The sequence below is a fragment of the Cupressus sempervirens genome, chromosome 4, assembly GCF_028749045.1.
Source record: "Cupressus sempervirens isolate cs-2001-9-10 chromosome 4, ASM2874904v1, whole genome shotgun sequence".
NCBI lineage: Eukaryota > Viridiplantae > Streptophyta > Pinopsida > Cupressales > Cupressaceae > Cupressus > Cupressus sempervirens.
In genome coordinates, this window is record NC_143121.1 from 17,858,410 (window position 1) to 17,885,049 (window position 26,640).

General features: G+C 34.4%; 1 pseudogene; it reads left to right on the forward strand.

The window, feature by feature from the left end:
• The first annotated feature begins 376 nt into the window (after positions 1–376).
• LOC149559701 (uncharacterized) overlaps positions 377–26,640 on the forward strand; it is a 69,914-nt pseudogene continuing 43,650 nt past the window's right edge.

The window sequence follows — 26,640 nt, forward strand, 5'->3', positions numbered from 1 at the left end:
TGTGGTTCCAACTATTACAATGTTGTATTGCAATACAATATCACTCAAATTTAGTGAATAATAGGAACACCATGGGAAAGATAGATTACAATCACCTTTGCATAGGTTTGGGTATCAATTGTCTCCAATTAAAGTTCAACAATGGCCATGCTTGAAATCAAGAGATGTAGTTGGCTGGGATCAACCAGGTATTCATCAATCAATTAATAATGGCATCTTATAACTACTGCCTCCTAGCACACAAAGAGTCTTATTATATATTGTGGCATATTTTTTAAAAAAAGTTCATTGATTGCAATTATAGTCAATAACTTATCTTATGGTGGGGATAAAAACATGTCTGAATTTTTTGCCCTTTCTCTATAATAAAAAAGCCATGATGTCTATAGTAAGGTTAGTTGAAGAAAATGGAAGAGTGAAAACTATTGACACTCATCACTATGAGGAAGCTTTGAGCTATTAGATGATATGTGACACTACTAAATATGTCAGTGCAAAGATTGTCTAAACTAGAGATTCGTATGTGCTAGATTCATTAGATGTTGTGCTGGATACTAGTGGAGTTTATGATCCAAGCACATACCAATTTGATTATTAGCAAAGGGGATTTGATCAAGTTTTTGGACATGGATTCGTAACAAATCTTAGCAGTGTTGGTCTTGTTTACAAGCATTATGGATTGGAGATCATTGCCAAGGAGCTTGGTCTAGATGTAGGGCATCTAGATGTAGAACATGTTTATTTGGTTTTATATAAGAGTTTTGTAGAGGCCATTAATGCTATAGGTAATGGAATCAATCGATATGATACAAATCAGCCTCCAAAGTATGTTAACTCTACACACCTTTCATCTCAAGTTGGGAGGTTGAACTTAGTTTGGATTGATGAAGATCAATCCCAAGAGAAAGAAAATGAAAGATTTCATTTTGCTATGAGTCTTGGTAGTGGAGAATTTAAAAAGAATGTTCAAAGTCATCCCAAATCCTAGTTACTTGCTCATTCTATCATCAAGGAATCACTTAGACTAAGGCACGAGATTGATTCAAGTGGAAAAATTTTGGTTTTGAAGTTATTTTTCCCTTGGAACCTGTACCTATTTGAAGTTGAACTAGAAACACACTTAAAAAAGAAATCGCTGAATGAAGAGGTAGCACACAAAGGATTTTAAATGTTTATATATATATATATTCTACTACCTTTGAAAGGAATCTATGGTAGGTGATCGAAAGGGCACCCACATGAAATGGAAAAGTTTCCAGCCACTAGAGAGGAGATGGCAAGTTAATGAGCATGATGGGAGCTCCTATGGCTAGGGGAAATTTGAAAGAGTGACGAGGCGACATTTGAAGATAGGATTGTTTTTTAAAGAAGGCTACAACATTGAAAGGGGAAACACTCCATGAAATATGGAGGAAATGGCCCATGGTTTGCATAAGGCACCCATGTTTTCATTGTGGAGTATAGACCATGTAAAAAGAAAAGAATAGAGGATCAATACAAGCATCAAAGGTAAGCTGCTATCAAAAAAGGAAGCCATTGGGAACTATAGGCATACCTAGAAAAGGCCATTTTATAAGAAATAGATGGAGAACAAGGAACATTTTATCAAGGATGAAGATCAATCCATGCTAGAATGAGTGGTAGTCAAAAGAAGAACCCATTTAAACATGCCAAAAGATGCCAAGGGAGTCCACATGCATAGAAAGAGGACAAAGCCATAGTGCAGACAAAGTAGAGGACATATGCATGCATGGATGAGTTTCCCTATTACTTTAATCCACTCATATGTTATTTGTCTTAAAAGAAATGCATGTTTCGGCAAATGTGGCATGCAAAGGGGCCCACTTGGCTAGTTGATGAATAGTGTAGTATTTTGGTTGGAAAGAAAGGTTTGTTGCCAAAAATTGAGAATTCTAGTTGTCGCTATGTCACCACTAGAAAAAGGGATGGTCTCATAGGTAGTGACATGGTGATCTCCTAGAAAGTTGAAATTCTAGCAAGTGACCTACTAGAAAATGTAGAAAATTGGTAGAGAATGTGGGTCCCATCTGGGTGATTTGGTGGTGATGTGGTAGCATCAAAAAATAATAGAATGACACGTGGCACTGAATGAATGGTCAGACAATTTTTTTCAAGAATATCACAAAAATTTGATGGTTTCAATGTCACCACCAAAAAATTGGAGGATTATTGAGCAAGTGACATTGTGACCTACTAGAAAGTCCAAGAATCTGGAAAGAAGTCATAAAGAGATGTGGGCCCTACCTATAATTTTGATGAATCAAATTTTACCATGTGGTATGTTGGTACTCAAAATTGAAGGCCCAATTTTGAGCACTACTGAGAAATTTTAGCCCTGTAAACACTTTTTGATGAGTGTGTACCCGGCTATTAGTTTCAAGCCTATGAGGTGTTTAATGTTTCTAACACCCTCCATTCAGTGTGTCTACCTATTCCATGAAGTTAAAATGACATTTTGAGCTATTCCATGAAGTCTCGTTTTGAGAAAATTCCAAATCTACATTTTACCCAAGTGTCAGACAGTGACAGAAGGCCATGTTTGCACCTAAATATCTTGCACCTAGAAATGTTTTGTGACTTTCTACTTCGGGAATTTAGTATCCATACCTGAGAACCTATGTTTCAAATTTTGAGTCATTTTGAGTCTGTTTGACTAGGTTTTGAATCCCTAAAAATTGGTTAGTTACTGTTTTCATTCATTTGCATTTTGCACCATTTCTGGGAAGCCCTATTTGACCTATAATAACTTTTGACCAGTTGATCCTAATGCTAAAATTCCTTTTGCGTTGCATCCTAGATGTCAGAGACTTGTCATGTTTCAAGTTTCAGCTCTTGAAGAATCTGTTTGATCAGTTTTCAAACCCAATTCCAAACGAAATTTCTAAAGTTTTACTGGTGTCAAGTATTTGCAGATTGATTTGTACCCCTGTTCATGACATCATAACTTTAGATCCATGATTGGTAGGACTAAATGGTTTGTTCCCCTATATTGTCCACTAAAAATACTATAAGTGTGCCAGTTTTTAGAACTTGACAAATCCGTCTTCACACTTTACCAGGGTCATTCCATTCACAAAAAATGATATTTTACTAATGTTCTTTGTCCTGCAAATCCAAGTAGATAACTTTGCACGTCTGCCATTTGCGTCTTGTGATTCATCATGAGCCCAAATGGTAGAATCATACTTTCCTTGTGGCAAAGTACCAGTGTCCCAGTTTTTAGAACTTCAAATACCCATTTGCCTAGTTTTCTAGGCCATTTCCAAATGCAATTTCAAGCTTTTTAACAAGTTTAATTGTAGGTAATTTCAAGTGAGCAACTTCAGAGGTCGATATCTTTTTACCCTGATGTCGTCATGTAGTGAGATTAGGTAGACTTGTTGAATGTGTCAGAAAGAACAATGGTCTTGAGTTTTAGAGCTCTATCAGATGTTTGAATCAGTTTTTAAGGCCACACAACTGGCCTCTTGACAGAGATTTCACAGTGATGTGGAAATAATTGCATTACATTTTCAGTGATGATTCAACATTCAAATTGGTTTCCAGTCAGTTTGAGAGTGTTAATGGATCAGTTGCTGAATCAATGGTTTGAAAATGAAATTTTTTTTAGCCGAACCCACTCTGGGGCCCGACTGACTCCAATCAAATTGTCAAGAAGTTTGGGCATGGAACGTTGTGTTCATGGGTTGCAATGAGGCAACATTGATGATTCTTAATGATCAACTGTTAACAAAGGCAATCATGAAGGTCCCTCGCCATTTTCAAAGGAATAGTAGACCCATTCTTCAAAGATGCATGGTTAGAAGGAATGGAGTCGGGTGTTCAAAGGAAAAGTCTCCACGCTAAATGACAAGTGCAAGTATGTAATAAAAAGAAAAAGAACTAACCTTTTCAAGAGCAGCTAGGGCATTAAAGAAGCAGCTCTTCTCACACATGAGTTAAAGGCATGGAAGACCTAGCTAATGCATTCCAAGGATATATCACAAAGGACATGTTATAAACACCAAGCCGCCCCTCACAAAGATTTTCACATCTTTACATCAGAATCCCCAACATGTGGGCTGCCCCTCTCATATTTTCAATGCTGAACATATTTTAGAATCTAAGTTTGATTTTCCATTGAAGGCTATCCAATCATCAGTTTTATTTTCTATTAATGTCTGCTTTGTTGGGGGATGATCTCTTTTTATCCCACGCAACAAGCTTGATGTTTATGGGATATCTACAGATGTTGTTGCATGTGGGCTTGATGTACCTAATGTTGATCTGATTATTCATTACAAGCTGCCAAAATTCTTCAAAAGTTTTGTTTATATATCTAGGCACATTGGGTGTGCCCAACCAATTCTATGGGCTGGTTACGGTAGATGATGATAACATTGATAAGATTTCCTTCAAAAGTTCTCGCTTGTAAAGCTTCTAATTATCGCCCTTTCTTCCTTACTGAGGATTAGAGAACGAGGTCGCTCAACTATCTATTATAATGAGCAACAATCTAGGGTCGTGATCAGAACTCAAATAGTAAACCATGTCCATAGCAGGTTGAGAACAGAGGAATTCGCAGGTATCAGAAAGAACCGCCCACAATAACAATGAAGTTCACGCAATCATACATAAAAGAGCCATAGCAACCATTAAACAAAACATGGCTAACCGAGAGGAAAACTCCATGCCATTTTGAAATATAATAGGCTCCACGCTTCAAAAAAGGAGGTGACATCATCAACAAGGGAGGAGCCCCACATTGGTAGTAAGAAAAGCTCACACAAATTGAAGAGACACCTTGCAGCTAAGAAGGAAAACATAGAGCAGAGAGGAGAATGTTCATAATTGATTATCCCACATTGATAAAACGAGGGGATTATCTTGTGTTTAAAGACAATAACAAACACTTTACATAATGTCTTAAGAAGATGCCCTTTTGAGAGGGCAAGTGGCCGCATGGTGGGGCCCTATGCACGAGGATGACATTAATAGGCAATCATTAAAACATAAATTTTAAATGGATACACACAGATGCTAATGTGGCACATTCGGAGGAGAGAGCTGAGATTGCAACATGTGGCCAAGATCTGTAGTGGGCGCAAGCCAGCAATAGAAAGTTTCCCACAAGATAAAGAATGTGGGAATGCACTTGGGTGCCACGTGGCAGTGGGCCCAAGACACAGTTGAATAGTGGCTACTCAAAATGGGACCGTCAGATTTTGCCACATGGCGAGATCCGACGGTTGGTGCTAAATAGCAAAAGGAAGTTGCAAGGTCAATAAAAAATGTGGGAAAGTTGATAAATGACACATGGTGACAGGTCCCATAGATGATGATGTGGCATCTGAGAGCAATGGTCAGCCAATCAAATGTGAACACATGGAAAAAGGATGGTCAAAGCCCATTGATCAGAATTGGAAGGATAAGGAAAGAATGAGAGTAATAAAAGATAATAATATTTATTATTTTCTAAAAGCATGGACCCACGTTAATTTTAGTTTTAAAAGGTTTTAATGCTAAAGTCAAACTTTAGAACCTTTAAATTTTTCTAAATTTAAAGTATCAGAAGTGCAGACCAAGGGAGTGCCATGCTAGGAAGGCATTTTTCAAATTGAGATTACATGAGTTTTTGGACGGCTAGATATGCCTTATCATGTACCGCCAGAATCGTGAAAGTCTGCATTTTCTGATTCTAAGGTTAGTTTCTGCACAGAAATCCTTTCGTTCAAGTTACACGAGGTTTTCTATTAGGTACCTGAATGACAATTGTTTTCAGTTATGAATGTTTAGAATTGAATTCTAATGAAGTAATGACTTGAATGGGTTAAAAACACAATGAAAATGTAGTTGGGGTCACATTCACTTGGTAAAAAATGAAGTTTTCACCAGTATTTTCATGGGGCAATCAGATTTTTTGGGTGATTCAAAGAATTTCATCATTGAACTAGGATATTTGCAAGTTAGTTACAATATAATGATGAAACAAAAAATAAGATCAAATGGTAGAGAGATGAAAGAGGTTTTCAGTTGCACAATATGGAATTCCAAATGGACACTTGTCATCTTCAGTTTCAATTTGAGAATTCATCTCCTTGCTATATTATTCTTTCTTTCTTCCATTTATGGGGTTCCAAATTTTTGTGATTGAGAGACTAATCATGGTTCCAATCTTGAGTTCTCTCAGATCTATGTTACCATTCTTCAACAAATTTCTCATGTAATGAATAGAAAGAAATAATGAATACAGATAGTTCTGATATGTTAGGTAGCTTTCCATTTAAATTGCATGCATCTCCTGTATTTGTTTTAAATAAATAAATAGAATTCAACAAAAAATTAATTTTCTTTCTGGTATCTTGTCTCCCATTCATGTTGTCTATAATCTCTTGCGTTTTGTAAACAAATAATATGAAACTCAGTTGCAATCTATTGGTTGTATATGTTGATTTATTTTGCTGGTAACTCAAAGGGTTATGTAAGTTCTTAATTCATCATCAAAGGATTGCAGATATCAGGAAGGGATAGGTCGAGTATGAGATTCAGAAGGATGTAGATGTCTGATTCATAAAGTGAATAGATAGATCAGGAAAGTCCTGATATATGGCATATATCAATGACTTTCTGGGATGTGTGTTAGGGATTTCTATGACTGCCCAATAGATAAGGCACTGATCATCTTGAAAGATCATAGGCTTATGTTGATTCATGTCATGGTTTGCTGAAAATCAACATTATTATTCAATTGTATTTCCATTTTATGTTGAAAGAGTTATAATAGAATGCCCTCACTCAGCTTATGAGATTCCTAGATCTACTTTTAGCTACTGTAGATTGATGTTATTTCATGAGTTATCAGGAGAAATAAGGGTTTTTATCTACTTCATATTAGATTCAGTGTATGCTTTGATAACTGGTACCATATAAAGAATCTATAGGTCCACCCGCCTAAGTTTTGCAAAGCCTGAAGAAGAAGAAGGGTCATGCCTTATAGTTGGCCTGGTGTCTAAAATAGCATGTTGAAAATGGGAGTTAGGTGCCCCTAGATGTGTTATATTCTCATTGGGATAAATTGGAAATGGGTAACATTTTCAAACACCAAAAAAATTGTGACTCTGCTCGGGACTTGTATTGAATCTGAGTAGTAGGAAAACCTTGAGAATTTGAAGAAGATTCAATACAACAAGAAAGATGTGCTACAACAGTAGGGTTGTGTGAGGTGTTTACCATTTCTCTGTTGATGTTTTATGTTCCCCAATAAGCTTTATTCATAATCAGTAGTATGTTGTGAGAATTGGATGAAAATTGTGTGCTATGACTATTATAGGTCTATCTTCAATCAGTTCAGTTTGCAAGTGTTGTTGACAAAGTCCAGAGTCAAGAATTCATTTATAAAGTGTAAATTCTTTTCAAGATGTCATTGATCTGCAAGTTTCCTACATTGAAGGTTTGGTTTAGATTTGTCAAGTGACTAATTATGTTTTATTTTCTCACATGAGTGAGTGGCGACTCTCAAATCTCTGTACCAATTTTTTCTTAGTCGATTTCATTGCAAAATCTTGAAGGACTTTCAATTATATGGGCAGATCTAAAATTGTTGATAGTTTCTTGGAAAGGAATTCTAAATTCTTGATAAGTTTTAAAGTGTTGTTTGAAATATGCTGTTATAAAGAAATTGAAATGTAAAAAGTAGATCATAGCAGTGATCTCTTTATCCTCTTGAAAGGAGGTGGCGACACTAAAAAGTTTGATTAGTGGTGTGAAGGAATTCCAGTCTTGCACCTATGCCAAATCAGCAGATCGAAGTTCAACATCAGCACTGGAGGTATTTTGAATTTTATGCTTCTTTTCATGGAAGTCAAGTGTTTAAAAAAGTTGCCTCTATTCAGTAATTTTCAGCACTAGAAAAAAGAGGTAGAAATTTTGTTTTATAATTGAGTCAGATCTTAGATTTGAGATTAGTTTGCCAAATTTTCAAAGTTTGAAAATTGTGAATAATAACATTGCTATGTTGAATAGACTGGTCTACAAAAGGATTGTCAATCTTATAAGAATTCAAGTAGGAAGTACTCAAGGTTTAAGTGTCGAACAATGCTATTTAAGGCTTAAATCAGTAAGTAGTAAGATGCCTTTTCATTGTAGACCTGAGGAATCTTCCCTGCCAAATGTTTTCCTTGATGTTCTAGCACCCAATTCAGTCAATTGGCCAACACCTATAAGACTAGAAAGGTTTTTACAAATTGAAAGATTCATTCAGGAGATGGAAAATGATGATTATGAATTTCATGTTATGTCTTCTAATGATAATGAGTGTGCTGAAAGCCAAGGTAGCATTGAATATAATGAGTCTGTACAGCAAGATAATATGTCTTCTAAATGTGAAGAGGTGGATTCAAATGTTAACAAATCAGGTAATAGCAATCAGCATGAAAAAGATGGATATGAAAGTGAAAAGAAATTTTGTTACAGTACATATGAGGTTGAAGAAAGTTGTAACAACAGTAGATCTAGTGATTGCCATGATAAGAATGAATGTTGTAATAATATTGATTTTCTAGATTGTTACACTAAGGATCCTACTGTTGTAAGTTCTTCATGTTATCCATATGATAACCATAGTCAGGAGAAGATTTGTGAGTCAATCTTCTTGAGTTCTGATGAAATCTCTATTTTTTTGGCTTGTGATTTTGGAAAGAACATAAGTATCTCTAAGGATCTTCGTATTTTCTCTCATAATATTTTCTCATTCAGTCAAATCAATTCCCCAAAGTTTGATGTGGAAAAAGAGGTAGAATCTGAACAATCCTTATCAAATTCTGGAGGTGTAGGTGATAGTTCCTCAAATGTCTTTGCACATGACGATTTGTTGAATGTTGATTATGTTAATGAAGGGAAGGTTAATGTTGTTTTAGATTCCTTTTATGTTGATCTTGTTGAACATTTTTTTGATGTTTCATATGATGAAGAGGAAAACAGTGAATATTGTCAACAGTTTATAGATTTTCTTTACATGCTAATAAGTCTTGTGAAGATAAGTTCAAGGTGTATTCTAACTTTTAGTTTGATGAAGAAGATGATAGTGATCAACATAGTTTGGATTAGTACTTTTAGAATGAGTTTTCAATTTTGGTGACTAATCAATTGTTTGAATGTGAAGAGGTTTCAGCAAAGGATAAATCTAATTTAGTGAATGATATGACTGCAAGTAGGCAACAATTAGATTCCAAATACTCTTCATAGCCAGAGGTACAAGGTGAGTTAACATCTAATTCATGTAACTCGTTCAATGAAGTAGAATATCAAGCTTTTGTGTTTCTAGTTGAAGGAATCCATGACTCAATCAATAGTGATCAGTTTCATTTTTAGTCTGATGTCAGTTATTATGATCACACTGATTCATATTTTCATAGTGAGCAATGTGTAGAAAGTTTGTCTAATTTTTATATGCACTATGAAGATGATGATAGCAATTTTTTTTTGCCTAATGAAGTAATTGAAAGTGTTGATATGAAGGGTGAAACAAATAAGGATGAGAGTTTCAGTTTGCCTCAAGAGAACGTAAATGAAAATAAGGTGTTTGACAGAGGTAAAAAGTTTTGAAACTTTTTGGTGGCCTGGGGCCATCACTTGTACATAGTTAGAGTAGTTCCTATTTTCAATAAAGCTGTTCAAGAAAGTTTTTCTGTTTAGGTGTGTGGTCTGCTTCTTCTAGAGATCTAAAATCTTTCCATGCCCACAAGGGGCATGCATCCCCAGAAAGAGCCACTGTTGGCGCTCAAAATTGAAGGCCCGATTTTGAGCACTACTAAGAAATTTGAGCCCTATAAATGCTTTTTGACGAGTGTGTACCCAGTTGTTAGTTTCAAGCCTAAGAGGTGTTTAATGTTTCTAACACCCTCCATTAAGTGCATCTATGTATTCCATGAAGTTAAACTAACATTTTGAAGTCTCGTTTTGAGCAAATTCCAAATCTGCATTTTACCCTAAGTGTCAGACATCAACAGAAGGCCATGTTTGCATCTGAATATCTTGCACCTAGAAATGTTTTGTGACTTTCTGCTTTGGGAATATCTAGTATCCATACTTGAGAACCTATGTTTTAGATTTTGAGTCATTTTGAGTCTGTTTGACTAGGTTTTCAATCCCTCAAAGTTGGTATCCTAATGCGAAAATTCCTTTTGCGTTGCATTATAGATGTCAGATGCTTGTCATGTTTCAAGTTTCAACTCTTGAAGAATTTGTTTGATCAGTTTTCGAATGCAATTCCAAATGGAATTTCTAAAGTTTTGCTGGTGTCAAGTATTTGCAGATTGATTTGTACCCCTATTCGTGATGTCATAACTTGATATCCATGATTGGTTGGACTAAATGGTTTGTTCCCCTGTATTGTCCACTGAAAATACTACAAGTGTGCTTGATTTTAGAACTTGATGAATCCATCTTCACACTTTACTAGGGTCATTCCATTGACAAAATGATATTTTACTGATGTCATCTGTCCTGCAAATCCAAGTAGCCAACTTTGCACGTCTTCCATTTGTGTCCTATGATTCGTCATGAGCCCAAACAGTAGAATCATACTTTCCTCATGGCAAAGTACCAGTGTCCCAATTTTTAGAACTTCAAATGCCCATTTGCCTAGTTTTCTAGGCCATTTCCAAATGTAATTTCCAGTTTTCTAACACGTTTAATTGCAGGTAATTTCAAGTGAGCAACTTCAGAGGTCGATATCTTTCGACCCTGATGTCGTCATGTGGCTAGATCAGGAAGTCTTGTTGAATGTGTCAGAAAGAACAATGGTCTTGAGTTTTAGAGCTCTATCAGATGTTTGAATCAGTTTTTAAGGCCACGCAACTGGCCTCTTGACAGAGATTTCATAGTGATGTGGAAATAATTGCATTACATTTTCAGTGATGATCCAACATTCAAATTGGTTTCCAGTCAGTTTGAGAGAGTTAATGGATCAATTGCTGAATCAATGGTTTGAAAATGAATTTTTTTTAGTCGGACCCACTCTGGGGCCCGATTGACTCTAGTCAAATTGTCAAGAAGTTTGGGCATGGAACATTGTGTTCATGGGTTGCAATGAGGCAACATTGATGATTCTTAATGATCAACTATTAACAAAGGCAATCATGAAGGTCCCTGGCCATTTTCAAAGGAATAGTAGACCCATCCTTCAAAGATGCATGGTTAGAAGGAATGGAGTCGGGTGTTCAAAGAAGAAGTCTCCACGCTAAATGACAAGTGCAAGTATGTAATAAAAAGAAAAAGAACTAACCTTTTCAAGAGCAGCCAGGGCATTAAAGAAGTAGCTCTGCTCACACACGCATTAAAGGCATGGAAGACCCAGCCAATGCATTCCAAGGATATATCACAAAGGATGTGTTATGAATACCAAGACACCCCGCACAGAGATTTTCACATCTTTACATCAGAATCCCCAACACATGGCCTGCCCCTCTCATATTTTTAGTGCTGAGCATATTTTAGAATCTAAGTTTGACTTACCATTGAAGGCTATCCAATCATCATTTTTATTTGCTATTAATATCTACTTTGTTGGGGGATGATCTCTTTTTATCTCATGCAGTAGGCTTGATGTTTATGGGATAGCTACAGATGTTGTTGCACGTCAACTTGATGTACCTAATGTTGATCTGATTATTGATTACGAGCTGCCAAAATTCTTTAGAAGTTTTGTTTATAGATCTGGGCACATTGGGTGTGCCCAACCAATTCTATGGGCCGGTTATGGTAGATGTTGTTCATATATAAGATTTCGTTTGAAATTTCTCGCTTCGAAAGCTTTTAATTATCGCCCTTTCTTCCTTAGCAAGGATTAGAGAATGAGGTCGCTCCATAGTCTATTATAATGAGCAACAATCTAGGGTCATGATCAGAACTCAAACAGTAAACCACATCCATAGTAGGTTGAGAACAATGAAATTCGCAGGTATCAAAAAGAATCGCCCACAATAACAATGAAGTTCATGCAATCATACATAAAAGAGCTGCAGCAACCATAAAAAAAAAAGGCTAACCGAGAGGAAAACTCCACACCATTTTGAAACATAATAGGCTCCACGCTTCAGAAAAGGAGGTGACATCATTAGTAGGGGAGGAGCCCCACATTGGTAGTAAGAAAAGCTCACACAGATTGAAGAGACACCCTGCGGCTAAGAAGGAAAACACAAAGCAAAGAGAAGAATGTTCATAATCGATTATCCCACATTAATAAAATGAGGGGATTATTTTGTTTTTAAATACAAAAATAAACACTTTACATGATGTCTTAAGAAGACACCCTTTTGAGAAGGCAAGTGGTCACATTTGGGGGCCCTATGCACGAGGATGATGTTAATAAGCAGTCATTAAAACATATATTTTAAACAGATACATGCAGATACTGATGTGGCACATCCAGAGGGGAGAGTTGAGATTGCAACACGTGGGCAAGATCTGCAATGGTCGCAAGCTTGCAATAGGAAGTTGCCTGCAAGATAAAGAATGCGAGAATGCAACTGGGTACCACGTGGCAGTGTGCCCAGGTCACAGTTGAATAGTGGCAGCTCAAAATGGGACTGTCAAATTTTGCCACGTGGCGAGATCTGACGGTTGGTGCTAAACCGCAAAAGGAAGTTGCAAGGTCGATAAAAAATGTAGGAAAGCAAATAAATGACACGTGGCGATGAGTCCCATAGATGATGGTATGGAAACTAAGAGCAATGGTCAGCCAATCAAATGCGAACACATGTCAAAAGGATGGTCAAAGCCTGTTGACCCAAAATGGAAGGATAAGGAAAGAATGAGAGTAATAAAAGATAATGATATTTTATTATTTCCTAAAAAGCATGGGGCCATGTTAATTTTAGTTTCAAAAGGTTTTAATGCTAAATTTAAAATTTAGAACCTTTAAATTTTTCAAAATTTAAAGTATTAGAAGTGCAGACCAAGGGAGTACCATGCCATGAAGGCATTTTTCAAATTGAGATTACATGAGTTTCTGGATGGCTAGATATGCCTTATCATATACCACCGGAATCGTAAAAGTCTTAATTTTTTGATTTCAAGGTTAGTTTTTGCACAGAAATCCTTCTGTTCAAGTTACACAAGGTTTTCTATCAGGTACCTGAATGGCAATTGTTTTCAGTTATGAATGTTTAGAATTGAATTCTAATGAAGTAATGACTTGAATGGGTTAAAAAGATAGTAAAAATGTAGTTGGGGTCACATTCACTCAGTAAAAAATGAAGTTTTCGCCAGTATGTTCATGGGGCAATCAGATTTTTTGGGCTATTCAAAGAATTTCATCATTGAACTAGGATATTTGCAAGTTAGTTACAATGTAATGATGAAATATAAAATCAGATCAAATGGTAGAGAGATGAAAGAGGTTTTCAGTTGCACAAGATGGAATTCCAAATGGACACTTGTCATCTTTAGTTTCAATCTAGGAATTCATCTCCTTGCTATATTATTCTTTCTTTCTTCCATTTGAGGGGTTCCAATTTTTTGTGACTCAGAGACCATTCATGGTTCCAATCTTGAGTTCTCTTATATCTGTGATACCATTCTTCAGAAAATTTCTCATGTAATGAACAACAAGAAATAAGAATACAGATAGTTCTGATCTGTTAGGTAGCTTTGCATTTAATTTTCATGCATCTCCTGTATTTGTTTCAAAGAAATAAATAGAATTCAACAGCAAATTAATCTTCTTTCTGGTATCTTGTCTCCCATTCATGTTGTCTGTAATCTCTTGTGTTTTGTAAACAAAGAATATGTAACTCAGTTGCAATCTATTGGTTGTATATATTGATTTATTTTGCTAGTAACTCAAAGGGTTATGTAAGTGCTTAATTCATCATCATAGGATTGCAGATCTCAGGAAGGGATAGGTCGAGTATGAGATTCAGAAGGATGCAGATGTCTGATTCATAAACTGAATAGATAGATCAGGAAAGTCCTGATATATGGCATATATCAATGGCCTTATGGGATGTGTGTTAGAGATTTTTGTGACTGCCCAATAGATAAGGCACTGATCATCTTGAAAGATCATAGGCTTATCTTGATTCATGCCATGGTTTGCTGAAAATCAACATTATTATTCAATTTTATTTCCCTTTTATGTTGAAAGAGCTATAATAGAATGTCCTCACTTAGCTTATGAGATTCCTAGATCTATTTTTAGCTACTGTAGATTGATCTTATTTCATGAGTTATAAGGAGAAATAAGGGTTTTTATCTGCTTCATATTAGATTCAATGTATGCTTTGATAACTGGTACCATATAAAGAATCTATAGGTCCACCCACCTAGGTTTTGCAGAGCCTGAAGAAGAAGAAGGGTCATGCCTTATAGTTGGCCTGGTGTCTAAAATAGCATGTTGAAAATGGGAGTTAGTTGCCCCTAGATGTGTTATATTGTAATTGGGATAATTGAAAACCCTCCAACATTTTCAAACACCAACTCAATGATTAGGGGAAAATGGTAAGGTATAAAATAGAGTTTTAAATCAAATTTTTCTAATTTGAATGCACTAGAATTTCAAAGATTGATAAAATGAATTTAAGTTTTTATATAGTTTCAACTATAATCATTTAAATTTGTATTTTAGCTCTATTCCTTACTCGAGAGCCAAATTTTAAGATTGATCTCAAGGGCACAAGTTTTACCCAAAATATGTAGTGTATTATACTGTTAGAACCAAGAGGAGATAAATTTTCCAAATATGGAGTCAAATTTTGTATAGGTGCTCACTGGTTCACTCTATAAGTAGATTTGTATTTTTTGAGGCATTCTTAGTAGAATGAGCAATTTTCATCATGGGGCATCAAAATCAGTTGGGAGGCAAATATTGAAGTATTTTGAAGCCTACAGTGATTCTAAAAAGTTTTCTTGGCCTCTATCTAGGTCATATTTAACTAATTTTTTAACCTTTGCCTTGGTATCAAGTTTGGCATCAAAATTAGTTATGTTTTTTCATTCAAATATCTATGATATTTTGTGCTTTATAGAGCCAAATTATTGAAGATTTGATTTACCAATTGTAGAGAGACATTAGATAGATGATTTTAAAATTCAAGCTGATTTTTTTCAAGTGGACACATGTTAGATGCACAATAGATCTAAGAATTCACTCTCCTCTATATCTTTCTTTCTTTCAATTTTTGTAGGGGTTGGGACTTTTTTCTGTGATACCAGTAAGGTTCTAGTTTTTACTATGAGACTAGGTTGTTGATGGTTTTACTTCCTATCAAATTAAGTAGAGCTCTAGTAGTGAAGGCCACACATCCACTCTTATGAAAATTTTCATTTCACTTCATGTGTTGTTATACTAAGATAATGGAAATTAATAATAGATCGAGTAATATATCTTGAGTTTCATTTAGTATTACCAGTTGATCTATTCAGCCTTTCAATGATGAATACAAAGGGGATTTACAATGAATTATCTATGTTCTTTTATTTTGTCTCCTAATTCTTCATATGCTATTAACTTTGAGATTGAGATTGAGCGAATAAGGTTTATTCAATTTAAGATACCTTAGATGACTTTTATGTTAGATCAATTGTTACTTTTGATTCAAGGAGTTAAATAAATGCTTCAATGTTCTCATAAGGTTTTTGGGTGTATGGAGGTGGTATTTAATAAGAATAGAGTTTAGGGATTTCAGGTGACAAACTTAATTGTATAGCAATAAATTTAGGTCATCTTGCTAGTAATGACTCTATTCTTCAATGGATAAGGCATTGATCACTAAATCAAATGCAAGCTTAGATGGACATTTACATAAATCTTTTAATCAAATAAATTCATTTTTTAACATTTTGTAGTTGTATGAAAGGAATTAACCATCACTTAGCTTATGAGTTCATATGTTATGATTTGTAGTTATCTCATTTCTATGTCATTACATAAGGGGTTATGTGCAAGATCATAGTGTGCTAAAAAGTGGTGATCTAAAAAATATGTAGTTCTAAAATTCCTCAAACTATTTCAAAAATCTATACCAACATTTTTCCCACCCACCCTGATACTAAATGCAAACAATTAATATCTTTATAAGGTCGACTATATCTCTTGATACCAATCTTATATGGTCAACTTTAAAAAATCTTAAAAATGTGTTTTTGGCCTATTTTTTGTGATTTTTACTTCAAACATTTAGCTAATGACTTTTTTTCAACCAAAATTTGATGAAATGAAATTAATTTCTTAAGAATGTTCTTATATTTCCATAAATATAAGTTTTGTCAAACTATGTGTTTAGTAAGTAATTATTACTTATTTTCTAATGGAGTTATGTATAAAGTTGTGACTAACACACTACTTGAAAAACAACTATAACTTTCAAATAGTACAACTTTTTAAAAATCCCAAAGATGCATCACATTCTATGTTTCTTCCACTATAAGGAGAAAAAATGAAAAATTAAATTTTGCAAAGTTTTGAATTAGTTAAGGCAATCAAACATGAGAGTTTTTTAATTCCAGAAATGCTAAAATCATAAATTAATTATTAATTATTTATTTAGAATAAAAATACCAAAAAATATGTGCCACATCTAGGCATGAGTTTACTACTTATATCTAGAATATTGTTTTAAAAAAATTATCTTTTGATATTGATTAAGGTGGAAGACATAAGTCTACTTCTTATTTTTGCTCTAAAAATTTTTAAAAATATTGCACTCAAATTCAAAATTTTGACCAATGATTTTTTTTTTTTTTTTTTGAGATAAGTCCTAGTAGTTTAGAAACTAGATTCAATTTCTTATATATTATTTTCTCTTAACTTTTTGATATAAGGTTAATAACAAGTAGAAAATTACATATCATGTCTTGACATAACCTTGATTTTCTAAGTTTTTATTGCCATTTAAGAGCATAGTTTGGTTGACCATGATCCTACACATACCTAAGTATCAGAAGACAAAATGGCTTCATCTACTATTACTAGGTTTAGATAATATGTTTAATTGCACTAGTACCATATATTATAACCTCAAGGTTAACTACCTAGGTTTTGCAAAGCCTGAAGTGAAGAAGGAGTTATGCCTTATAGTTGGCCCAAGATTGCAGTTGAGTGCATCCATTATAGGAATTTTCTAGCCTTAGATGCGTCGCACTAGTTTCTTGGTTATTTTAAAAAAAAATTAATCAGGAGCCAACAAGATCTATTCTTCAAAAGGAGACACATCTAGAGAACCACAAATTTGGTTCAGCAAGACCATGAAATCATGAACTTGTGAGGTCATTTGACCTTTATTGATTATTTTATGTAACCTAGAGAAAAAATTTTAAGCATTTTCAATCCAACTCTTTGTAATGATATTTCTATAGACATTTTACTTTTATGAGAATCTAGCAAGTGATAAATTAGGAGTTAAATCTACAAACTCTTGCTATTCAAGATGAAACAATTTGGACAATGTTTCCCTAGAGAGAATCATAAATATACTTCTATCCTTCCTTAGAATATTTCCACAAGGCATATCATACATCGAAATACATTCTTGAACAAGTTATGGACATGGGTATGTAGGCAGGAAGGTGTAGGCGATGTGAAAATTAGTAACCAAGACTTTGAATGGATCTGCAAATTTCTCATGCAATATTTTTGTTACTCCATCCAGGTCAAATCCCAAAAGGTCTATGTCTTATACAATGGGTGACTTACTATAGAGACTATAGGTATTCCCAAAAATGTGCAAAGTGGACTTTATGATTCAAAATTCCTTCCCGTTTCTTGAGAATTAAAGGAGAAAAATACAATATTTTTGTAATAGGTAAAAGAAAAAGATTCAAAGAACATAGGACTTACCTGAAGAATGGAAACTATAAAAATTATGAAATATAGTTCTCCCTCTTTAGATTCCTATTGCTCACAGTTAACCAACTAAAGAAATTATGCTTTTTGAAAACGGAAATCTTACTAGAATATACTCTGCAGCATATATAGGGCATTAATCATGGGAATGAAAAAATGAATTACACATACCACGGGAATAGGAACATGCAACAAGATGATGCTTTTCATTAAATATAAAAAGAGAAACTTAAATGATATGTTACCTCTACATGTGCAAAAGTTCAAGATTTGCCTTCTAAAAATAAATCTTAGCATGATATGTAATAATTTCCTTACTCCAATTTACTACTTCTTCATAAATGATGAAGTTATAGACGAGTGTGTTAGACCTAATGAGTAGCACATCTTCTAAGAATTGAACCCTATAGCATGTCAGGCTAGGGTCGACCAATGTTATTGCATGAAGACCAAAGAATGAGTTGAAATGTTGAACCTTTTAAACCTTTTGAACTTAATTCAAATGGTACAAAGGGTGCAAGAGGTTCAAGAGTTATTAAAGAAAATCAAAACTCAAAAAATGACCTCAATCACTATTTTTACAAAGGAAAACTGAGGATTTGACTTGGTTAACAATAGGCTTTGAGGGATGGAAAGGACAAGGCTCATGGATGGACAATTAAAAAAAGTGGTTATTGGACCTCAAATTGCATTTGACACTTGACATAACCAATGGCTCAAAATAACCATTTGAAAATAGGAGTGAACAAAAGCTAAAGAATAAAAATGATGATTTTGAGAAAAAATAAAAAATAACATTTGCTCTGCAAACATAAATCGAGGAAACAGAAAGAAAAAAATGTAGTTTAAACAAAAATGGGAACCTAGGTTAAATGTGTCTGAAAAAAGCATGATGAGATTCAATACTTAAAAAATTTCAAATCCCACTCATTATATGTATCTAGGATGCTTTCATCATCCATATATGGTAATTTCACATAAATAGGTCCAATTACCTCAACCACCTTGAAAGGACCTTTCCATAACGATTAAATTTTTTCATGACTCCCTTTCTTCTAATTTCATTTATTCCACAAAAGGACTTTATCACCAGGCATGAATTTCCTTGGGCTTGCCTTCTAGTCAAAAATCTTTTTCATCCTCATCTAATGTTATGTTCCTCAAATTCCTTTGGAAGACTTATCTAAAGAGCAAAAACTATGACAAATGTAAAAGATGATTCTCCTTCCTCAGATTCCTACTATTGACACTTAACCAAATGAAGAAATTTTTCTTTCAAAAAAGGGAAATCTCAATCAAATATATTCCACAACAAACATAGGGCATTAATCATGGGAAGGACAAAATGAATTACACATACCACAGGAATAGAATGATGTAAAAAGATAACACTTCTCATTAAATATAAAGTCAGTAACTTAAATGATATGTTACTACTGCATGTGCCAAGTTTCCACTTTTTCCATTTAAAAATAAATCTCAGCATGATATCTAATTATTCCCTTACTACAGTATACCACCTCTTCTTAAATGATGAAGTCACAAATAGTGTGTCAGACCTGAAAAGGTGTCTTTTTGTAGTGATTCTTTTAAGAATTGAAATCCATGGCATGTAAGGTTGGGGCCCACCAATAATATTGTATGAAAACCAAAAAAATGAGTTGAAGTGCTAAACCTTTTAAACTCAAAACATGACCTCAATCACTATGTTTACAAAGGGAAATTGTGGATTAGAGTTGGTTAGCAATAGGCTTTGAAGGATTTAAAGAATAAGGCTCATAGAAGGACACCTAAAAAGGGGGTTACTGGACCATGAATTGCATTAGATACTTGGTAAAATCAATGGTTCAAAATAACTATTTGGAAAGAGATGTGAACTAAAACTAAAGAACAAAGATAGCGAATCTAAGAAAAATCCCAGACTAACAATTTCAAAACTTATTATCAAAATTAGAGTATCAAATCTAGAGGCAAATGAATATGGACCTACCACTATAGGATATGGAATCATGAAAAATTTCTTCACACTTGAACATAGTGTGTTCACTTCCAAGACTCATCAAAAAAACTATACTAGAACTACCTTGTCCTCCAGATATCTAGGAAACCTCATGGGAAATCCATCATACACTTCTATTCACAAATAGGAGAAGTTTTGGAACTAAATGAATGAGCATCAAAATTGGCTAATGAAAAAAAATTCCTCTAGCAAGAATATTATTTCAGGGCATCCTTTTAATTCATGACACAACCTCATTATGAAAGCATCATTAACATATATATACCCCTTGTAGCTTCTTCACAGTTGTAGATATGGGTAAGATTTGTAGACTTTGGTCCCTTAATCATAATTTTTGATGCTTGGAAGAGTGCACCACAAGTGGTGTGTCACCAAAACATAGATCAAGTAAGAGGACATGTAGAATTGCTTGAATCCTCTTGAAGAATTCAACCATAAAGCAATCTCATCATAGATGATTTGTGCCCAATCAATCTTTGTATCCTTAGCATGTATTTATTGTACTAGGAAGAAATTATGCTTAATGAATTTGAAAATATCCTCTTTTCCCTTTAGCCTAAGGAGAAGTGTGAGGATATCCATGATCTCTAGGTTTAGATTTGTGCCAAATAGAGTCTTCAACATTTTTCTCTTCTTCGAGAAAGTACTAGAACTAGGTCCTCTACATGGCCTCGCATATAAGGGTCTTCATTATTTTTAACATGGATGTGGAGTACCCATAATCCATATAACAATACTTCTCCTACACAGGGATGCCAAATGTAGACTACATTAGCTTCTTGTTAATTGATATGAAAATGGACTAGTTTGAAAATAAAATTGTCTTTTTTTTCTAGGTATTATCTCTTTATACATTCCATCACTAACTTAGGTGTATGAGCTAGCATTGGAAAAATGACTACTTATACAAATCCACTCCATTTAATTTTATATGTCATTAGGTGTATGGGTTGAGTGTTTGGTCTCCTATAAAGATCACCTAGGTCATAGAACTTGAATGATTTATCTATAATATTTTTTAAATCACTCTCCAAGCTAATCAACATACCATAACCAATAGCTCTGATTTGCATTTTCTGTGACTGCACATGGTGCAATTCTTGATAAATAGTCATATAAATATACTTGAGGAAACTAATTACATAAAATTTTGGTGAAATAACTTTAGGAATTAGAACATGGGCACCACATGACCGGAAATAATTTTGGCCAATGACTATGACAAAAATATTTGAATTTAATTCAATGAGTAATGACTATTTAAAATTTATGTTCATCTGCACATAAAATACTTGTTAGAGTAAATAATTAATTATTAATTATTTATTCTATTTACTTAAGCTTAATTAGGTAAATTAATTTCATTTATTAGTTGTAGTCTAGGAGTTAGTTATAAGTTGTTGACAATATGAGAGTTTGTTCTCTCCTAAGTCACACATATCCTCTCATGTTGTTTGAGGACTTTCCAACTCATGTGGATGTATGCTTAGTTGTCAACCTTATCTCCTAGCATCTTTTAGCTTGTTCTAGAAGATTCCTTGAGCTCTTTATATTCGAGCTCCCTCATTGTATTTCAAAAGACATTCTACATATTGTAAATACAAATTTTCTTATTTGCAATATCTTGTTGTTTCTCACGTCTATTTAGGATTTTTCCCTAGCCCCATGATCTTCTCTCCTTTGCTTCCCTTTGACAACTTATTTGCAAGTAGGTGATCTTGGGCATCTTTAGAGTTGGCTTTCATCAACTCCAACATGTCATCAGAGCCTTCTTGCTACTGCTTGGTTGAAATATTTTTGAAGTCACAAACTCTAATTTATTTGTGCTTTTTCCTTCAAATTAGGGGTAGAGAATTTTTTTGGAGCACATTGGGCCCAAATAGACACTACCATTGGATTTAGAAGGTGCTTTTCAATTAGGATCCATATAATTTTTTTTTGATTTTGGAGATAGGGCTCTAGGAGGCAAAAAACATTTATTCTAGGAGGTTTCATACTGATCATATGAATGAGAACATAAGTTTTTTAAAAACTATCTATAAAATTAGGTGGACCACCACCATGCCACCACTAGGCCATCTTAGTGCCATTGGAACTTAGCCCATGAGCTGTCATAGTTGGCTACATTATGACAGCACTACTACGACCTAGCCACCACCCACCCACAGAGCTCCGTCGGTAGTGAAACCTTCTCCCGCCACCACCACTAGAGTCGTTGATCATCTACAAAGCCCACCACCTCCCTCCTCTACTCATGAACAGTCTACACTACCCACTAGTCAATAGCCACATTGGACTTCTATAACATAGTTAGCACTTGACACATCAGCTCCACATGGCCCTATTTTCTGCCCAGCTATCTACATAGTCAACCATAGGTGTGCTATGTATTAGTGCCATGTTTCCACATGGTTTCCACATCACCCTAGCCATATGTACCAGCCATGTGGCTTCCATGTGGCACTACTATGTCGCAGCCACATGGCTTCTTTATTAAAACAATGACTATTTAGCCATCAAATGTAGGGTCGTATTTTGCTAACATCAGCATGATGTCATCCTTGCATTAGTCCTTGTAGCTCTCCAATATCATTTTGACCTACTCTTAGTTTTTTCACCATAACTTGAGCATACGAAAGTATTTTTTCAATCTAAGAGAAGTACCAAAAAGTTGGTTTTGAGACAGAGACATTGGTGTAAGTACTTTCAAGTTTTGATGTAATTTTATACTATTTATTTAGTAGCAAATGTCCAAAGTCATATTTTTTACTCCGAAAAGCTTCTCTTTTGCATCCCATGTCCATTTTTTGAAAATGTTATAAATTTGGAAAGCTTGTTCTATCTACTTTTCAACAATGATGTTATTTCCTTTAGATTCTACCCCATGCTAATATTAATTATTAATTATTAAAGTAAATAATTAATTTAGCTTTTTCTATTATGCTATTATTAATTATTGAGTTATTTCCTTTAGATTCTGCCCCTTTAGATAGTGTTAGAGCAAATAATTAATTATTAATTATTTATTCTATTTACTTAAGCTTACTTAGGTAAGTGCATTTCATTTAATAGTTGTAGTCTATGAGTCTGTTATAAGTGTATACACTAATGTGTTAGCAAGAAATACTAATCTATTTAAAAGTCAAAGAATTAACTAACAAAATTAATATAAACTTCAAGAGAGACAAAGTGAGGTCCTCAAATGAGAATATGAGCCATGGATGGGCTCCCTCAATGAATATGATCACTTGATTTAGAGATATGTCTATTTGTGGATTTGGGATATATGCTCAAGATTGGTGCTCGAATTTGCTTTAGTGGATGTTGGGATTTTGATGTGGATGTATGTAAAAAGCTATGGAGTTTGTTCTCAAAATGGCATGGTAACTTTAGGTAATGGATTGTGATTATTTTGCAAAGGGAGAGGATCCAATTTATAGGAAAGAGGCTTGAGGGATTGAGGGCTAAGATGCAAGGATGGGGAAAAGCTCATGGAGGGCTCACATTGCATGAGAGGAGAGCACATGGATTGTGCTTCCTTACAACCAATCAGAGAGTGACACATGTCATAGGGTCATTGGTTAGAGCAAGAGTGGTTGAGGGGTCAACAAAGGAGGCTCAAAGCTCATAAAGACCCTCATAATGGCTTGTAAGAGCAATAAATAGGCTTGTAAGAGTCATTTATCGCTTTGTGGGAACATTTCTGGCTTGGTGGTTGGGATATTTTGAGGGAAGACTTTGGCTTGGCTTAGGAAAGTCTTAAGCTTGTTTAGGATTGTGCAAATGATTAAGGGTAGGATTAGAGATGGTTTAGGATTAGATTAGGGATGTTAGAGATAGGCAAGTGGATGGCATTTATGAGGGTGGGTGAGTTAGTAGCTAAGATTGGTTAGTATGGGTGGATGGGGTGGATTAGGCTAAATGGGAGATTAGAGATAGGCTTAGGATGAGGATGAAGACTTTCTAGAAGAGTCTAGAACTTCCTAGGATGAGGATGAATAAAATTTTAGGAAAGAAATAAAGTTTATTTATTTCAAGGGTTTGGGTTGAGGAGATATTTATTAAAATATTTTTAATAAACATGAGGATTAATATTTAATCTTAGTTAAATATTTTGAGTTGGGATTAGGGTAAGGAAATGACGAGATTAGCCTTTAATCAAAATTAAAGAAGGATTAGAAGATTTTGGAAGAGGTTAGTGGTCTTAAGGAAATTGGCCAAGTTTTGAGCAAAAAATAAATAATTTATTTATTTTGAGATTTTTGGTCAATTTATTAATTAAATAATTAATAAATAAGGAAATAATGTTTAAATAAGATTTAAGCATTTTTGGGAGGGATTCCTTAATTAAATATTTTTAATTAAGCTAAAGGGATTTAATGGCATAAAAATAAATTAATTATAAAATAAATAATTAATTAATAAATGATGATGTCATCAGGGACTTTTTCAAAAAATAAAAATACTTTATTTTCTAAAGGATTTTAGGTGTCTACAATAAGTTGTTGACAATACGGGAGTTTATTCTCTATTAAGTCATACTTATCCTCTTATGTTGTTCAAAGACTTTCCACCTTATGTGCATGTATGCTTAGGTGTCAACCTTATCTCCTAGCATCTTCTAGCTTGTTCTAGAAGATTCCTTGATGTCTTTATATTCAAGCTCCCTCATTGTATTTTAGAAGACATTTTGCATATTGTAAATACATATTTTCTTATTTGCAATATCTTGTTGTCTCTCATGTTTATTTAGGGTTTTTCCCTAGAGCTATGCTCTTCTCTCCTTAGCTTCCCTCGGACAAGTTATTTGCAAGCAGGTGATCTTGGGCATCTTCAAATTTGGCTTTCATCAACTCCAATATGGTATCAAAGCCTTCTTTCTACTGCTTGGTTGAAGGATTTTTTGAAGCCATGATTTGAAGTCACAAACACTAGTTTGTTTGTCCTTTTTTTCTTGAAATCAGGGGTAGAGAGAATTTTCATAGCACATTGGGCCCGAATAGACACTACCATTAGATTCAAAAGATGTTGTTAAGTTAGGATCCATATAAAATTTTCCAATTTTGGAGACAAGGCTCCGGGATACAAAATTTTTTATTCCAAGAGGTTCTATACAGATCATACAAATGAGCACATAAAAAAATTAAAAATATATATATATAATCAAGTGGGCCACCACCACTCAGCCCAAGGGTCGTTGCAGCCAGTTGCATGACTATAGCACTACCTAGCCCGGCTACCACATACCCGCAGAGCCTTCTTGGTAGTGAAACCTTTTCCTGCCACTAGCACTGGAGGTCACTGCCTATTTGTAGAGTCTGCCACCTCCGTCCTCTGCTCATGAGCAGTCTACTCCACCCACCAGTTAGTAGCCATGTTGGACTTCTATAGCATAGTTAGCACTTGACACATCAGCTCTTCATGGCCCTATTTGCTACCCAACTATCTGCATAGTTAGCCACAAGTGTGACAAGTGTCAATGCCATGTGGCACTTTGCCACGTGGCTACCACATCACCCCAACCATCTGTACCTACCACGTGGCTTCCACATTGCACTATTATGTGGCAGCCACATGGCTTCTATTTTATTGTGATGGTTGTTTAGCCATCAAATTTAGGGCCCTATTTTTTTGACATTAGCATGACATCATTCTTGCATCAGCCCTTGCACCTCTCCAAGTTCATTTTGACCTATACTTGGTTTTTTGTCCATAACTTGAGCATACTAAGGTATTTTTTCGATCCGAAAGAAACATTGGAAAGTTGGTTTCGAGAGAAAGAAATTGGTGTAGGTATTTTTAGATTTTTATTCAATTTTATACTTTTTTTTTGCAATCAAATTCCAAAGTCCTAGTTTTGACTTCAGCAAGCTTTTCTTTTGCATCCCATGTCTATTTCTTGAAAATGTTATATTCTTGGAAGCTTAGTCTATCTACTTTTAGAAATGCTATTATTTCCTTTAGATTTTTCCCCATGCTATTATTAATTATTAAAGTAAATAATTAATTTAGATTTTTTTTATTATACTATTATTAATTATTAAGTTATTTCCTTTGGATGGTGTTAGAGCAAATAATTTATTTTTAATTATATATTCTATTTAGTTAAGCTTACCTAGGTAAATGCATTTCATTTATTAGTTGTAGTTTAGGAGTTAGTTATAAGTTGTTGACAATATGGGAGTTTGTTCTATCTTAAGTCATACTTATCCTCTTGCATTGTTTGAGGACTTTCCACCTCATGTGGATGTATGCTTAGTTGTCAAACTTATCTCCTAGCATCTTCTAGCTTGTTCTAGAAGATTTTTTGAGCTATTTATATTCAAGCTCCCTCATTGTATTTCATAAGGCATTCTGCATATTGCAAAATACATATTTTTTTATTTGCAATATCTTGTTATCTCTCATGTCCATTTAGGGTTTTTCCTTAGCTCCACCCTTTTCTCTCCTTGGCTTCCCTTTGACAAGTTATTTGCAAGCATGTGATCTTGGGCATCTTTGGAGTTTTCTTTCATCAACACCAACTATACTAAGTTCCCAAAAGAAGTCTTACTTTTCTTAAAGCATATTAGTATGACTAAAAATCATTAAACAACATAAATTCTTAGCTTTGTGAGGAATGCATCCCTCTACTTCAGAATCCAAAAAGTAGAAACACTTAATAATATTAGTACATGCAAGAGAGAAGACACTTAGATTTTCCAAAAATCTATTTTTCTTTTATTTAGAATAACAACATAGGGAATAATTTGTTTACTATTTGCACAATTCATTCTTC